Source organism: Paramisgurnus dabryanus, chromosome 10 (assembly GCF_030506205.2).
Source record: "Paramisgurnus dabryanus chromosome 10, PD_genome_1.1, whole genome shotgun sequence".
In the NCBI taxonomy this organism is placed as follows: Eukaryota; Metazoa; Chordata; class Actinopteri; order Cypriniformes; family Cobitidae; genus Paramisgurnus; species Paramisgurnus dabryanus.
The window spans coordinates 41,393,908-41,414,140 of record NC_133346.1 but is presented as its reverse complement, the minus strand read 5'-3'; the positions used below and the strand labels follow the sequence as shown (position 1 = coordinate 41,414,140).

The 20,233-nt window shown below is 35.2% G+C and overlaps 1 long non-coding RNA gene across 1 annotated transcript in view; it reads right to left on the bottom strand.

The window, feature by feature from the left end:
- LOC135718140 (uncharacterized) overlaps positions 1 to 20,233 on the bottom strand; it is a 140,311-nt gene that overhangs the window by 79,979 nt on the left and 40,099 nt on the right. The window lies entirely within an intron of this gene.

Genomic DNA, 20,233 nt, shown 5'->3' with positions numbered 1-20,233 from the left:
ATTTAACATGAAATACCTGCGATCAGGACGGGTATCTGAAGTCACAACTGTATTAAATTAATTTAACATGAAACACCTGCGATCAGGACGGGTATCTGAAGTCACAACTGTATTAAATTAATTTAACATGAAGCACCTGCGATCAGGACGGGTATCTGAAGTCACAACTGTATTAAATTAATTTAACATGAAATACCTGCGATCAGGACTGGTATTTGAAGTCACAACTGTATTAAATAAATTTAACATGAAGCACCTGCGATCAGGACGGGTATCTGAAGTCATAAAATAATTTAACATGAAACACCTGCGATCAGGACGGGTATCTGAAGTCACAACTGTATTAAATTAATTTAACATGAAATACCTGAGATCAGGACTGGTATTTGAAGTCACAACTGTATTAAATTAATTTAACATGAAATACCTGCGATCAGGACGGGTATCTGAAGTCATAACTGTATTAAAGTAATTTAACATGAAATACCTGAGATCAGGACTGGTATTTGAAGTCACAACTGTATTAAATTAATTTAACATGAAATACCTGAGATCAGGACTGGTATTTGAAGTCACAACTGTATTAAATTAATTTAACATGAAACACCTGAGATCAGGACTGGTATTTGAAGTCACAACTGTATTAAATTAATTTAACATGAAACACCTGCGATCAGGACGGGTATCTGAAGTCACAACTGTATTAAATTAATTTAACATGAAACACCTGCGATCAGGACGGGTATCTGAAGTCACAACTGTATTAAATTAATTTAACATGAAATACCTGCGATCAGGACTGGTATTTGAAGTCACAACTGTATTAAAGTAATTTAACATGAAATACCTGCGATCAGGACTGGTATTTGAAGTCACAACTGTATTAAATTAATTTAACATGAAATACCTGAGATCAGGACTGGTATTTGAAGTCACAACTGTATTAAATTAATTTAACATGAAATACCTGAGATCAGGACTGGTATCTGAAGTCACAACTGTATTAAATTAATTTAACATGAAATACCTGAGATCAGGACTGGTATTTGAAGTCACAACTGTATTAAATTAATTTAACATGAAATACCTGAGATCAGGACGGGTATCTGAAGTCACAACTGTATTAATGTAATTTAACATGAAATACCTGAGATCAGGACTGGTATTTGAAGTCACAATTGTATTAAAGTAATTTAACATGAAACACCTGCGGTCAGGACAATTATCTGAAGTCACAACTGTATTAAATAAATTTAACATGAAATACCTGCGATCAGGACGGGTATCTGAAGTCATAAAGTAATTTAACATGAAGCACCTGCGATCAGGACGGGTATCTGAAGTCACAACTGTATTAAATTAATTTAACATGAAATACCTGCGATCAGGACGGGTATCTGAAGTCATAAAGTAATTTAACATGAAGCACCTGCGATCAGGACGGGTATCTGAAGTCACAACTGTATTAAATTAATTTAACATGAAGCACCTGCGATCAGGACGGGTATCTGAAGTCACAACTGTATTAAATTAATTTAACATGAAGCACCTGCGATCAGGACGGGTATCTGAAGTCACAACTGTATTAAATTAATTTAACATGAAACACCTGCGATCAGGACGGGTATCTGAAGTCACAACTGTATTAAATTAATTTAACATGAAGCACCTGCGATCAGGACGGGTATCTGAAGTCACAACTGTATTAAATTAATTTAACATGAAATACCTGCGATCAGGACTGGTATTTGAAGTCACAACTGTATTAAATAAATTTAACATGAAGCACCTGCGATCAGGACGGGTATCTGAAGTCATAAAATAATTTAACATGAAACACCTGCGATCAGGACGGGTATCTGAAGTCACAACTGTATTAAATTAATTTAACATGAAATACCTGCGATCAGGACAGGTATCTGAAGTCACAACTGTATTAAATAAATTTAACATGAAGCACCTGCGATCAGGACGGGTATCTGAAGTCATAAAGTAATTTAACATGAAACACCTGCGATCAGGACGGGTATCTGAAGTCACAACTGTATTAAAAAAATTTAACATGAAACACCTGCGATCAGGACGGGTATCTGAAGTCACAACTGTATTAAATTAATTTAACATGAAACACCTGCGATCAGGACAGGCATCTGAAGTCACAACTGTATTAAATTAATTTAACATGAAACACCTGCGATCAGGACGGGTATCTGAAGTCACAACTGTATTAAATTAATTTAACATGAAATACCTGAGATCAGGACTGGTATTTGAAGTCACAACTGTATTAAATTAATTTAACATGAAATACCTGAGATCAGGACTGGTATTTGAAGTCACAACTGTATTAAATTAATTTAACATGAAACACCTGCGATCAGGACGGGTATCTGAAGTCACAACTGTATTAAATTAATTTAACATGAAATACCTGAGATCAGGACTGGTATTTGAAGTCACAACTGTATTAAAGTAATTTAACATGAAATACCTGCGATCAGGACTGGTATTTGAAGTCACAACTGTATTAAATTAATTTAACATGAAATACCTGAGATCAGGACTGGTATTTGAAGTCACAACTGTATTAAATTAATTTAACATGAAATACCTGAGATCAGGACGGGTATCTGAAGTCACAACTGTATTAATGTAATTTAACATGAAATACCTGAGATCAGGACTGGTATTTGAAGTCACAATTGTATTAAAGTAATTTAACATGAAACACCTGCGGTCAGGACGGGTATCTGAAGTCACAACTGTATTAAATAAATTTAACATGAAACACCTGCGATCAGGACGGGTATCTGAAGTCACAACTGTATTAAATTAATTTAACATGAAACACCTGCGATCAGGATGGGTATCTGAAGTCATAAAGTAATTTAACATGAAACACCTGCGATCAGGACTGGTATTTGAAGTCACAACTGTATTAAAGTAATTTAACATGAAACACCTGCGATCAGGACAGGTATCTGAAGTCACAACTGTATTAAATTAATTTAACATGAAACACCTGCGATCAGGACTGGTATTTGAAGTCACAACTGTATTAAAGTAATTTAACATGAAATACCTGCGATCAGGACTGGTATTTGAAGTCACAACTGTATTAAATTAATTTAACATGAAATACCTGAGATCAGGACTGGTATTTGAAGTCACAACTGTATTAAATTAATTTAACATGAAATACCTGAGATCAGGACGGGTATCTGAAGTCACAACTGTATTAATGTAATTTAACATGAAATACCTGAGATCAGGACTGGTATTTGAAGTCACAATTGTATTAAAGTAATTTAACATGAAACACCTGCGGTCAGGACGGGTATCTGAAGTCACAACTGTATTAAATAAATTTAACATGAAACACCTGCGATCAGGACGGGTATCTGAAGTCACAACTGTATTAAATTAATTTAACATGAAACACCTGCGATCAGGATGGGTATCTGAAGTCATAAAGTAATTTAACATGAAACACCTGCGATCAGGACTGGTATTTGAAGTCACAACTGTATTAAAGTAATTTAACATGAAACACCTGCGATCAGGACAGGTATCTGAAGTCACAACTGTATTAAATTAATTTAACATGAAACACCTGCGATCAGGACTGGTATTTGAAGTCACAACTGTATTAAAGTAATTTAACATGAAACACCTGCGATCAGGACAGGTATCTGAAGTCACAACTGTATTAAATTAATTTAACATGAAATACCTGAGATCAGGACTGGTATCTGAAGTCACAACTGTATTAAATTAATTTAACATGAAATACCTGAGATCAGGACTGGTATTTGAAGTCACAACTGTATTAAATTAATTTAACATGAAATACCTGAGATCAGGACGAGTATCTGAAGTCACAACTGTATTAATGTAATTTAACATGAAATACCTGAGATCAGGACTGGTATTTGAAGTCACAACTGTATTAAATTAATTTAACATGAAATACCTGCGGTCAGGACGGGTATCTGAAGTCACAACTGTATTAAATAAATTTAACATGAAATACCTGCGATCAGGACGGGTATCTGAAGTCATAAAGTAATTTAACATGAAGCACCTGCGATCAGGACGGGTATCTGAAGTCACAACTGTATTAAATTAATTTAACATGAAATACCTGCGATCAGGACGGGTATCTGAAGTCATAAAGTAATTTAACATGAAGCACCTGCGATCAGGACGGGTATCTGAAGTCACAACTGTATTAAATAAATTTAACATGAAATACCTGCGATCAGGACGGGTATCTGAAGTCATAAAGTAATTTAACATGAAGCACCTGCGATCAGGACGGGTATCTGAAGTCACAACTGTATTAAATTAATTTAACATGAAATACCTGCGATCAGGACGGGTATCTGAAGTCATAAAGTAATTTAACATGAAGCACCTGCGATCAGGACGGGTATCTGAAGTCACAACTGTATTAAATTAATTTAACATGAAATACCTGAGATCAGGACTGGTATTTGAAGTCACAACTGTATTAAAGTTATTTAACATGAAATACCTGCGATCAGGACGGGTATCTGAAGTCATAAAATAATTTAACATGAAACACCTGCGATCAGGACGGGTATCTGAAGTCACAACTGTATTAAATTAATTTAACATGAAACACCTGCGATCAGGACTGGTATTTGAAGTCACAACTGTAATAAATTAATTTAACATGAAATACCTGAGATCAGGACTGGTATTTGAAGTCACAACTGTATTAAATTAATTTAACATGAAATACCTGCGATCAGGACGGGTATCTGAAGTCATAACTGTATTAAAGTAATTTAACATGAAATACCTGAGATCAGGACTGGTATTTGAAGTCACAACTGTATTAAATTAATTTAACATGAAATACCTGAGATCAGGACTGGTATTTGAAGTCACAACTGTATTAAATTAATTTAACATGAAATACCTGAGATCAGGACTGGTATCTGAAGTCACAACTGTATTAAATTAATTTAACATGAAATACCTGAGATCAGGACTGGTATTTGAAGTCACAACTGTATTAAATTAATTTAACATGAAATACCTGAGATCAGGACGGGTATCTGAAGTCACAACTGTATTAATGTAATTTAACATGAAATACCTGAGATCAGGACTGGTATTTGAAGTCACAATTGTATTAAAGTAATTTAACATGAAACACCTGCGGTCAGGACAATTATCTGAAGTCACAACTGTATTAAATAAATTTAACATGAAATACCTGCGATCAGGACGGGTATCTGAAGTCATAAAGTAATTTAACATGAAGCACCTGCGATCAGGACGGGTATCTGAAGTCATAAAATAATTTAACATGAAACACCTGCGATCAGGACGGGTATCTGAAGTCACAACTGTATTAAATTAATTTAACATGAAATACCTGCGATCAGGACAGGTATCTGAAGTCACAACTGTATTAAATAAATTTAACATGAAGCACCTGCGATCAGGACGGGTATCTGAAGTCATAAAGTAATTTAACATGAAACACCTGCGATCAGGACGGGTATCTGAAGTCACAACTGTATTAAAAAAATTTAACATGAAACACCTGCGATCAGGACGGGTATCTGAAGTCACAACTGTATTAAATTAATTTAACATGAAACACCTGCGATCAGGACAGGCATCTGAAGTCACAACTGTATTAAATTAATTTAACATGAAACACCTGCGATCAGGACGGGTATCTGAAGTCACAACTGTATTAAATTAATTTAACATGAAATACCTGAGATCAGGACTGGTATTTGAAGTCACAACTGTATTAAATTAATTTAACATGAAATACCTGAGATCAGGACTGGTATTTGAAGTCACAACTGTATTAAATTAATTTAACATGAAACACCTGCGATCAGGACGGGTATCTGAAGTCACAACTGTATTAAATTAATTTAACATGAAATACCTGAGATCAGGACTGGTATTTGAAGTCACAACTGTATTAAAGTAATTTAACATGAAATACCTGCGATCAGGACTGGTATTTGAAGTCACAACTGTATTAAATTAATTTAACATGAAATACCTGAGATCAGGACTGGTATTTGAAGTCACAACTGTATTAAATTAATTTAACATGAAATACCTGAGATCAGGACGGGTATCTGAAGTCACAACTGTATTAATGTAATTTAACATGAAATACCTGAGATCAGGACTGGTATTTGAAGTCACAATTGTATTAAAGTAATTTAACATGAAACACCTGCGGTCAGGACGGGTATCTGAAGTCACAACTGTATTAAATAAATTTAACATGAAACACCTGCGATCAGGACGGGTATCTGAAGTCACAACTGTATTAAATTAATTTAACATGAAACACCTGCGATCAGGATGGGTATCTGAAGTCATAAAGTAATTTAACATGAAACACCTGCGATCAGGACTGGTATTTGAAGTCACAACTGTATTAAAGTAATTTAACATGAAACACCTGCGATCAGGACAGGTATCTGAAGTCACAACTGTATTAAATTAATTTAACATGAAACACCTGCGATCAGGACTGGTATTTGAAGTCACAACTGTATTAAAGTAATTTAACATGAAACACCTGCGATCAGGACAGGTATCTGAAGTCACAACTGTATTAAATTAATTTAACATGAAATACCTGAGATCAGGACTGGTATCTGAAGTCACAACTGTATTAAATTAATTTAACATGAAATACCTGAGATCAGGACTGGTATTTGAAGTCACAACTGTATTAAATTAATTTAACATGAAATACCTGAGATCAGGACGGGTATCTGAAGTCACAACTGTATTAATGTAATTTAACATGAAATACCTGAGATCAGGACTGGTATTTGAAGTCACAACTGTATTAAATTAATTTAACATGAAATACCTGCGGTCAGGACGGGTATCTGAAGTCACAACTGTATTAAATAAATTTAACATGAAATACCTGCGATCAGGACGGGTATCTGAAGTCATAAAGTAATTTAACATGAAGCACCTGCGATCAGGACGGGTATCTGAAGTCACAACTGTATTAATGTAATTTAACATGAAATACCTGAGATCAGGACTGGTATTTGAAGTCACAATTGTATTAAAGTAATTTAACATGAAACACCTGCGGTCAGGACAATTATCTGAAGTCACAACTGTATTAAATAAATTTAACATGAAATACCTGCGATCAGGACGGGTATCTGAAGTCATAAAGTAATTTAACATGAAGCACCTGCGATCAGGACGGGTATCTGAAGTCACAACTGTATTAAATAAATTTAACATGAAATACCTGCGATCAGGACGGGTATCTGAAGTCATAAAGTAATTTAACATGAAGCACCTGCGATCAGGACGGGTATCTGAAGTCACAACTGTATTAAATTAATTTAACATGAAATACCTGCGATCAGGACGGGTATCTGAAGTCATAAAGTAATTTAACATGAAGCACCTGCGATCAGGACGGGTATCTGAAGTCACAACTGTATTAAATTAATTTAACATGAAATACCTGAGATCAGGACTGGTATTTGAAGTCACAACTGTATTAAAGTTATTTAACATGAAATACCTGCGATCAGGACGGGTATCTGAAGTCATAAAATAATTTAACATGAAACACCTGCGATCAGGACGGGTATCTGAAGTCACAACTGTATTAAATTAATTTAACATGAAACACCTGCGATCAGGACTGGTATTTGAAGTCACAACTGTAATAAATTAATTTAACATGAAATACCTGAGATCAGGACTGGTATTTGAAGTCACAACTGTATTAAATTAATTTAACATGAAATACCTGCGATCAGGACGGGTATCTGAAGTCATAACTGTATTAAAGTAATTTAACATGAAATACCTGAGATCAGGACTGGTATTTGAAGTCACAACTGTATTAAATTAATTTAACATGAAATACCTGAGATCAGGACTGGTATTTGAAGTCACAACTGTATTAAATTAATTTAACATGAAATACCTGAGATCAGGACTGGTATCTGAAGTCACAACTGTATTAAATTAATTTAACATGAAATACCTGAGATCAGGACTGGTATTTGAAGTCACAACTGTATTAAATTAATTTAACATGAAATACCTGAGATCAGGACGGGTATCTGAAGTCACAACTGTATTAATGTAATTTAACATGAAATACCTGAGATCAGGACTGGTATTTGAAGTCACAATTGTATTAAAGTAATTTAACATGAAACACCTGCGGTCAGGACAATTATCTGAAGTCACAACTGTATTAAATAAATTTAACATGAAATACCTGCGATCAGGACGGGTATCTGAAGTCATAAAGTAATTTAACATGAAGCACCTGCGATCAGGACGGGTATCTGAAGTCACAACTGTATTAAATTAATTTAACATGAAATACCTGCGATCAGGACGGGTATCTGAAGTCATAAAGTAATTTAACATGAAGCACCTGCGATCAGGACGGGTATCTGAAGTCACAACTGTATTAAATTAATTTAACATGAAGCACCTGCGATCAGGACGGGTATCTGAAGTCACAACTGTATTAAATTAATTTAACATGAAATACCTGCGATCAGGACGGGTATCTGAAGTCACAACTGTATTAAATTAATTTAACATGAAACACCTGCGATCAGGACGGGTATCTGAAGTCACAACTGTATTAAATTAATTTAACATGAAGCACCTGCGATCAGGACGGGTATCTGAAGTCACAACTGTATTAAATTAATTTAACATGAAATACCTGCGATCAGGACTGGTATTTGAAGTCACAACTGTATTAAATAAATTTAACATGAAGCACCTGCGATCAGGACGGGTATCTGAAGTCATAAAATAATTTAACATGAAACACCTGCGATCAGGACGGGTATCTGAAGTCACAACTGTATTAAATTAATTTAACATGAAATACCTGAGATCAGGACTGGTATTTGAAGTCACAACTGTATTAAATTAATTTAACATGAAATACCTGCGATCAGGACGGGTATCTGAAGTCATAACTGTATTAAAGTAATTTAACATGAAATACCTGAGATCAGGACTGGTATTTGAAGTCACAACTGTATTAAATTAATTTAACATGAAATACCTGAGATCAGGACTGGTATTTGAAGTCACAACTGTATTAAATTAATTTAACATGAAACACCTGAGATCAGGACTGGTATTTGAAGTCACAACTGTATTAAATTAATTTAACATGAAACACCTGCGATCAGGACGGGTATCTGAAGTCACAACTGTATTAAATTAATTTAACATGAAACACCTGCGATCAGGACGGGTATCTGAAGTCACAACTGTATTAAATTAATTTAACATGAAATACCTGCGATCAGGACTGGTATTTGAAGTCACAACTGTATTAAAGTAATTTAACATGAAATACCTGCGATCAGGACTGGTATTTGAAGTCACAACTGTATTAAATTAATTTAACATGAAATACCTGAGATCAGGACTGGTATTTGAAGTCACAACTGTATTAAATTAATTTAACATGAAATACCTGAGATCAGGACTGGTATCTGAAGTCACAACTGTATTAAATTAATTTAACATGAAATACCTGAGATCAGGACTGGTATTTGAAGTCACAACTGTATTAAATTAATTTAACATGAAATACCTGAGATCAGGACGGGTATCTGAAGTCACAACAGTATTAATGTAATTTAACATGAAATACCTGAGATCAGGACTGGTATTTGAAGTCACAATTGTATTAAAGTAATTTAACATGAAGCACCTGCGATCAGGACGGGTATCTGAAGTCACAACTGTATTAAATTAATTTAACATGAAATACCTGCGATCAGGACTGGTATTTGAAGTCACAACTGTATTAAATAAATTTAACATGAAGCACCTGCGATCAGGACGGGTATCTGAAGTCATAAAATAATTTAACATGAAACACCTGCGATCAGGACGGGTATCTGAAGTCACAACTGTATTAAATTAATTTAACATGAAATACCTGCGATCAGGACAGGTATCTGAAGTCACAACTGTATTAAATAAATTTAACATGAAGCACCTGCGATCAGGACGGGTATCTGAAGTCATAAAGTAATTTAACATGAAACACCTGCGATCAGGACGGGTATCTGAAGTCACAACTGTATTAAAAAAATTTAACATGAAACACCTGCGATCAGGACGGGTATCTGAAGTCACAACTGTATTAAATTAATTTAACATGAAACACCTGCGATCAGGACAGGCATCTGAAGTCACAACTGTATTAAATTAATTTAACATGAAACACCTGCGATCAGGACGGGTATCTGAAGTCACAACTGTATTAAATTAATTTAACATGAAATACCTGAGATCAGGACTGGTATTTGAAGTCACAACTGTATTAAATTAATTTAACATGAAATACCTGAGATCAGGACTGGTATTTGAAGTCACAACTGTATTAAATTAATTTAACATGAAACACCTGCGATCAGGACGGGTATCTGAAGTCACAACTGTATTAAATTAATTTAACATGAAATACCTGAGATCAGGACTGGTATTTGAAGTCACAACTGTATTAAAGTAATTTAACATGAAATACCTGCGATCAGGACTGGTATTTGAAGTCACAACTGTATTAAATTAATTTAACATGAAATACCTGAGATCAGGACTGGTATTTGAAGTCACAACTGTATTAAATTAATTTAACATGAAATACCTGAGATCAGGACGGGTATCTGAAGTCACAACTGTATTAATGTAATTTAACATGAAATACCTGAGATCAGGACTGGTATTTGAAGTCACAATTGTATTAAAGTAATTTAACATGAAACACCTGCGGTCAGGACGGGTATCTGAAGTCACAACTGTATTAAATAAATTTAACATGAAACACCTGCGATCAGGACGGGTATCTGAAGTCACAACTGTATTAAATTAATTTAACATGAAACACCTGCGATCAGGACAGGCATCTGAAGTCACAACTGTATTAAATTAATTTAACATGAAACACCTGCGATCAGGACGGGTATCTGAAGTCACAACTGTATTAAATTAATTTAACATGAAATACCTGAGATCAGGACTGGTATTTGAAGTCACAACTGTATTAAATTAATTTAACATGAAATACCTGAGATCAGGACTGGTATTTGAAGTCACAACTGTATTAAATTAATTTAACATGAAACACCTGCGATCAGGACGGGTATCTGAAGTCACAACTGTATTAAATTAATTTAACATGAAATACCTGAGATCAGGACTGGTATTTGAAGTCACAACTGTATTAAAGTAATTTAACATGAAATACCTGCGATCAGGACTGGTATTTGAAGTCACAACTGTATTAAATTAATTTAACATGAAATACCTGAGATCAGGACTGGTATTTGAAGTCACAACTGTATTAAATTAATTTAACATGAAATACCTGAGATCAGGACGGGTATCTGAAGTCACAACTGTATTAATGTAATTTAACATGAAATACCTGAGATCAGGACTGGTATTTGAAGTCACAATTGTATTAAAGTAATTTAACATGAAACACCTGCGGTCAGGACGGGTATCTGAAGTCACAACTGTATTAAATAAATTTAACATGAAACACCTGCGATCAGGACGTGTATCTGAAGTCATAAAGTAATTTAACATGAAACACCTGCGATCAGGACGGGTATCTGAAGTCACAACTGTATTAAATTAATTTAACATGAAACACCTGCGATCAGGATGGGTATCTGAAGTCATAAAGTAATTTAACATGAAACACCTGCGATCAGGATGGGTATCTGAAGTCATAAAGTAATTTAACATGAAACACCTGCGATCAGGACTGGTATTTGAAGTCACAACTGTATTAAAGTAATTTAACATGAAACACCTGCGATCAGGACAGGTATCTGAAGTCACAACTGTATTAAATGAATTTAACATGAAACACCTGCGATCAGGACTGGTATTTGAAGTCACAACTGTATTAAAGTAATTTAACATGAAACACCTGCGATCAGGACAGGTATCTGAAGTCACAACTGTATTAAATTAATTTAACATGAAATACCTGAGATCAGGACTGGTATTTGAAGTCACAACTGTATTAAAGTAATTTAACATGAAGCACCTGCGATCAGGACGGGTATTTGAAGTCACAACTGTATTAAATTAATTTAACATGAAATACCTGAGATCAGGACTGGTATCTGAAGTCACAACTGTATTAAATTAATTTAACATGAAATACCTGAGATCAGGACTGGTATTTGAAGTCACAACTGTATTAAATTAATTTAACATGAAATACCTGAGATCAGGACGGGTATCTGAAGTCACAACTGTATTAATGTAATTTAACATGAAATACCTGAGATCAGGACTGGTATTTGAAGTCACAACTGTATTAAATTAATTTAACATGAAATACCTGCGGTCAGGACGGGTATCTGAAGTCACAACTGTATTAAATAAATTTAACATGAAATACCTGCGATCAGGACGGGTATCTGAAGTCATAAAGTAATTTAACATGAAGCACCTGCGATCAGGACGGGTATCTGAAGTCACAACTGTATTAAATTAATTTAACATGAAATACCTGCGATCAGGACGGGTATCTGAAGTCATAAAGTAATTTAACATGAAGCACCTGCGATCAGGACGGGTATCTGAAGTCACAACTGTATTAAATAAATTTAACATGAAATACCTGCGATCAGGACGGGTATCTGAAGTCATAAAGTAATTTAACATGAAGCACCTGCGATCAGGACGGGTATCTGAAGTCACAACTGTATTAAATTAATTTAACATGAAATACCTGCGATCAGGACGGGTATCTGAAGTCATAAAGTAATTTAACATGAAGCACCTGCGATCAGGACGGGTATCTGAAGTCACAACTGTATTAAATTAATTTAACATGAAGCACCTGCGATCAGGACGGGTATCTGAAGTCACAACTGTATTAAATTAATTTAACATGAAATACCTGCGATCAGGACGGGTATCTGAAGTCATAAAGTAATTTAACATGAAGCACCTGCGATCAGGACGGGTATCTGAAGTCACAACTGTATTAAATAAATTTAACATGAAATACCTGCGATCAGGACGGGTATCTGAAGTCATAAAGTAATTTAACATGAAGCACCTGCGATCAGGACGGGTATCTGAAGTCACAACTGTATTAAATTAATTTAACATGAAATACCTGCGATCAGGACGGGTATCTGAAGTCATAAAGTAATTTAACATGAAGCACCTGCGATCAGGACGGGTATCTGAAGTCACAACTGTATTAAATAAATTTAACATGAAATACCTGCGATCAGGACGGGTATCTGAAGTCATAAAGTAATTTAACATGAAGCACCTGCGATCAGGACGGGTATCTGAAGTCACAACTGTATTAAATTAATTTAACATGAAATACCTGCGATCAGGACGGGTATCTGAAGTCATAAAGTAATTTAACATGAAGCACCTGCGATCAGGACGGGTATCTGAAGTCACAACTGTATTAAATTAATTTAACATGAAGCACCTGCGATCAGGACGGGTATCTGAAGTCACAACTGTATTAAATTAATTTAACATGAAATACCTGCGATCAGGACGGGTATCTGAAGTCACAACTGTATTAAATTAATTTAACATGAAGCACCTGCGATCAGGACGGGTATCTGAAGTCACAACTGTATTAAATTAATTTAACATGAAATACCTGCGATCAGGACGGGTATCTGAAGTCATAAAGTAATTTAACATGAAGCACCTGCGATCAGGACGGGTATCTGAAGTCACAACTGTATTAAATTAATTTAACATGAAGCACCTGCGATCAGGACGGGTATCTGAAGTCACAACTGTATTAAATTAATTTAACATGAAATACCTGCGATCAGGACGGGTATCTGAAGTCACAACTGTATTAAATTAATTTAACATGAAGCACCTGCGATCAGGACGGGTATCTGAAGTCACAACTGTATTAAATTAATTTAACATGAAGCACCTGCGATCAGGACGGGTATTTGAAGTCACAACTGTATTAAATAAATTTAACATGAAGCACCTGCGATCAGGACGGGTATCTGAAGTCATAAAATAATTTAACATGAAACACCTGCGATCAGGACGGGTATCTGAAGTCACAACTGTATTAAATTAATTTAACATGAAATACCTGCGATCAGGACAGGTATCTGAAGTCACAACTGTATTAAATTAATTTAACATGAAACACCTGCGATCAGGACGGGTATCTGAAGTCACAACTGTATTAAATAAATTTAACATGAAGCACCTGCGATCAGGACGGGTATCTGAAGTCATAAAGTAATTTAACATGAAACACCTGCGATCAGGACGGGTATCTGAAGTCACAACTGTATTAAAAAAATTTAACATGAAACACCTGCGATCAGGACGGGTATCTGAAGTCACAACTGTATTAAATTAATTTAACATGAAATACCTGAGATCAGGACTGGTATTTGAAGTCACAACTGTATTAAAGTAATTTAACATGAAATACCTGCGATCAGGACTGGTATTTGAAGTCACAACTGTATTAAATTAATTTAACATGAAATACCTGAGATCAGGACTGGTATTTAAAGTCACAACTGTATTAAATTAATTTAACATGAAATACCTGAGATCAGGACTGGTATCTGAAGTCACAACTGTATTAAATTAATTTAACATGAAATACCTGAGATCAGGACTGGTATTTGAAGTCACAACTGTATTAAATTAATTTAACATGAAATACCTGAGATCAGGACGGGTATCTGAAGTCACAACTGTATTAATGTAATTTAACATGAAATACCTGCGGTCAGGACGGGTATCTGAAGTCACAACTGTATTAAATAAATTTAACATGAAACACCTGCGATCAGGACGTGTATCTGAAGTCATAAAGTAATTTAACATGAAACACCTGCGATCAGGATGGGTATCTGAAGTCATAAAGTAATTTAACATGAAACACCTGCGATCAGGACTGGTATTTGAAGTCACAACTGTATTAAAGTAATTTAACATGAAACACCTGCGATCAGGACAGGTATCTGAAGTCACAACTGTATTAAATTAATTTAACATGAAACACCTGCGATCAGGACTGGTATTTGAAGTCACAACTGTATTAAAGTAATTTAACATGAAACACCTGCGATCAGGACAGGTATCTGAAGTCACAACTGTATTAAATTAATTTAACATGAAATACCTGAGATCAGGACTGGTATTTGAAGTCACAACTGTATTAAAGTAATTTAACATGAAGCACCTGCGATCAGGACGGGTATTTGAAGTCACAACTGTATTAAATTAATTTAACATGAAATACCTGAGATCAGGACTGGTATTTGAAGTCACAACTGTATTAAAGTAATTTAACATGAAATACCTGCGATCAGGACGGGTATCTGAAGTCACAACTGTATTAAAGTAATTTAACATGAAGCACCTGCGATCAGGACGGGTATTTGAAGTCACAACTGTATTAAAGTAATTTAACATGAAATACCTGAGATCAGGACTGGTATCTGAAGTCACAACTGTATTAAATTAATTTAACATGAAATACCTGAGATCAGGACTGGTATTTGAAGTCACAACTGTATTAAATTAATTTAACATGAAATACCTGAGATCAGGACGGGTATCTGAAGTCACAACTGTATTAATGTAATTTAACATGAAATACCTGAGATCAGGACTGGTATTTGAAGTCACAATTGTATTAAAGTAATTTAATATGAAACACCTGCGGTCAGGACAATTATCTGAAGTCACAACTGTATTAAATAAATTTAACATGAAATACCTGCGATCAGGACGGGTATCTGAAGTCATAAAGTAATTTAACATGAAGCACCTGCGATCAGGACGGGTATCTGAAGTCACAACTGTATTAAATTAATTTAACATGAAATACCTGCGATCAGGACGGGTATCTGAAGTCATAAAGTAATTTAACATGAAGCACCTGCGATCAGGACGGGTATCTGAAGTCACAACTGTATTAAATTAATTTAACATGAAGCACCTGCGATCAGGACGGGTATCTGAAGTCACAACTGTATTAAATTAATTTAACATGAAATACCTGCGATCAGGACGGGTATCTGAAGTCACAACTGTATTAAATTAATTTAACATGAAACACCTGCGATCAGGACGGGTATCTGAAGTCACAACTGTATTAAATTAATTTAACATGAAGCACCTGCGATCAGGACGGGTATCTGAAGTCACAACTGTATTAAATTAATTTAACATGAAATACCTGCGATCAGGACTGGTATTTGAAGTCACAACTGTATTAAATAAATTTAACATGAAGCACCTGCGATCAGGACGGGTATCTGAAGTCATAAAATAATTTAACATGAAACACCTGCGATCAGGACGGGTATCTGAAGTCACAACTGTATTAAATTAATTTAACATGAAATACCTGCGATCAGGACAGGTATCTGAAGTCACAACTGTATTAAATAAATTTAACATGAAGCACCTGCGATCAGGACGGGTATCTGAAGTCATAAAGTAATTTAACATGAAACACCTGCGATCAGGACGGGTATCTGAAGTCACAACTGTATTAAAAAAATTTAACATGAAACACCTGCGATCAGGACGGGTATCTGAAGTCACAACTGTATTAAATTAATTTAACATGAAACACCTGCGATCAGGACAGGCATCTGAAGTCACAACTGTATTAAATTAATTTAACATGAAACACCTGCGATCAGGACGGGTATCTGAAGTCACAACTGTATTAAATTAATTTAACATGAAATACCTGAGATCAGGACTGGTATTTGAAGTCACAACTGTATTAAATTAATTTAACATGAAATACCTGAGATCAGGACTGGTATTTGAAGTCACAACTGTATTAAATTAATTTAACATGAAACACCTGCGATCAGGACGGGTATCTGAAGTCACAACTGTATTAAATTAATTTAACATGAAATACCTGAGATCAGGACTGGTATTTGAAGTCACAACTGTATTAAAGTAATTTAACATGAAATACCTGCGATCAGGACTGGTATTTGAAGTCACAACTGTATTAAATTAATTTAACATGAAATACCTGAGATCAGGACTGGTATTTGAAGTCACAACTGTATTAAATTAATTTAACATGAAATACCTGAGATCAGGACGGGTATCTGAAGTCACAACTGTATTAATGTAATTTAACATGAAATACCTGAGATCAGGACTGGTATTTGAAGTCACAATTGTATTAAAGTAATTTAACATGAAACACCTGCGGTCAGGACGGGTATCTGAAGTCACAACTGTATTAAATAAATTTAACATGAAACACCTGCGATCAGGACGTGTATCTGAAGTCATAAAGTAATTTAACATGAAACACCTGCGATCAGGACGGGTATCTGAAGTCACAACTGTATTAAATTAATTTAACATGAAACACCTGCGATCAGGATGGGTATCTGAAGTCATAAAGTAATTTAACATGAAACACCTGCGATCAGGATGGGTATCTGAAGTCATAAAGTAATTTAACATGAAACACCTGCGATCAGGACTGGTATTTGAAGTCACAACTGTATTAAAGTAATTTAACATGAAACACCTGCGATCAGGACAGGTATCTGAAGTCACAACTGTATTAAATGAATTTAACATGAAACACCTGCGATCAGGACTGGTATTTGAAGTCACAACTGTATTAAAGTAATTTAACATGAAACACCTGCGATCAGGACAGGTATCTGAAGTCACAACTGTATTAAATTAATTTAACATGAAATACCTGCGGTCAGGACGGGTATCTGAAGTCACAACTGTATTAAATAAATTTAACATGAAATACCTGCGATCAGGACGGGTATCTGAAGTCATAAAGTAATTTAACATGAAGCACCTGCGATCAGGACGGGTATCTGAAGTCACAACTGTATTAAATTAATTTAACATGAAATACCTGCGATCAGGACGGGTATCTGAAGTCATAAAGTAATTTAACATGAAGCACCTGCGATCAGGACGGGTATCTGAAGTCACAACTGTATTAAATAAATTTAACATGAAATACCTGCGATCAGGACGGGTATCTGAAGTCATAAAGTAATTTAACATGAAGCACCTGCGATCAGGACGGGTATCTGAAGTCACAACTGTATTAAATTAATTTAACATGAAATACCTGCGATCAGGACGGGTATCTGAAGTCATAAAGTAATTTAACATGAAGCACCTGCGATCAGGACGGGTATCTGAAGTCACAACTGTATTAAATTAATTTAACATGAAGCACCTGCGATCAGGACGGGTATCTGAAGTCACAACTGTATTAAATTAATTTAACATGAAATACCTGCGATCAGGACGGGTATCTGAAGTCATAAAGTAATTTAACATGAAGCACCTGCGATCAGGACGGGTATCTGAAGTCACAACTGTATTAAATAAATTTAACATGAAATACCTGCGATCAGGACGGGTATCTGAAGTCATAAAGTAATTTAACATGAAGCACCTGCGATCAGGACGGGTATCTGAAGTCACAACTGTATTAAATTAATTTAACATGAAATACCTGCGGTCAGGACGGGTATCTGAAGTCACAACTGTATTAAATAAATTTAACATGAAATACCTGCGATCAGGACGGGTATCTGAAGTCATAAAGTAATTTAACATGAAGCACCTGCGATCAGGACGGGTATCTGAAGTCACAACTGTATTAAATTAATTTAACATGAAATACCTGCGATCAGGACGGGTATCTGAAGTCATAAAGTAATTTAACATGAAGCACCTGCGATCAGGACGGGTATCTGAAGTCACAACTGTATTAAATAAATTTAACATGAAATACCTGCGATCAGGACGGGTATCTGAAGTCATAAAGTAATTTAACATGAAGCACCTGCGATCAGGACGGGTATCTGAAGTCACAACTGTATTAAATTAATTTAACATGAAATACCTGCGATCAGGACGGGTATCTGAAGTCATAAAGTAATTTAACATGAAGCACCTGCGATCAGGACGGGTATCTGAAGTCACAACTGTATTAAATTAATTTAACATGAAGCACCTGCGATCAGGACGGGTATCTGAAGTCACAACTGTATTAAATTAATTTAACATGAAATACCTGCGATCAGGACGGGTATCTGAAGTCATAAAGTAATTTAACATGAAGCACCTGCGATCAGGACGGGTATCTGAAGTCACAACTGTATTAAATAAATTTAACATGAAATACCTGCGATCAGGACGGGTATCTGAAGTCATAAAGTAATTTAACATGAAGCACCTGCGATCAGGACGGGTATCTGAAGTCACAACTGTATTAAATTAATTTAACATGAAATACCTGCGATCAGGACGGGTATCTGAAGTCATAAAGTAATTTAACATGAAGCACCTGCGATCAGGACGGGTATCTGAAGTCACAACTGTATTAAATAAATTTAACATGAAATACCTGCGATCAGGACGGGTATCTGAAGTCATAAAGTAATTTAACATGAAGCACCTGCGATCAGGACGGGTATCTGAAGTCACAACTGTATTAAATTAATTTAACATGAAATACCTGCGATCAGGACGGGTATCTGAAGTCATAAAGTAATTTAACATGAAGCACCTGCGATCAGGACGGGTATCTGAAGTCACAACTGTATTAAATTAATTTAACATGAAGCACCTGCGATCAGGACGGGTATCTGAAGTCACAACTGTATTAAATTAATTTAACATGAAATACCTGCGATCAGGACGGGTATCTGAAGTCACAACTGTATTAAATTAATTTAACATGAAGCACCTGCGATCAGGACGGGTATCTGAAGTCACAACTGTATTAAATTAATTTAACATGAAGCACCTGCGATCAGGACGGGTATCTGAAGTCATAAAGTAATTTAACATGAAGCACCTGCGATCAGGACGGGTATCTGAAGTCACAACTGTATTAAATTAATTTAACATGAAGCACCTGCGATCAGGACGGGTATCTGAAGTCACAACTGTATTAAATTAATTTAACATGAAGCACCTGCGATCAGGACGGGTATCTGAAGTCACAACTGTATTAAATTAATTTAACATGAAATACCTGCGATCAGGACGGGTATCTGAAGTCACAACTGTATTAAATTAATTTAACATGAAGCACCTGCGATCAGGACGGGTATCTGAAGTCACAACTGTATTAAATTAATTTAAC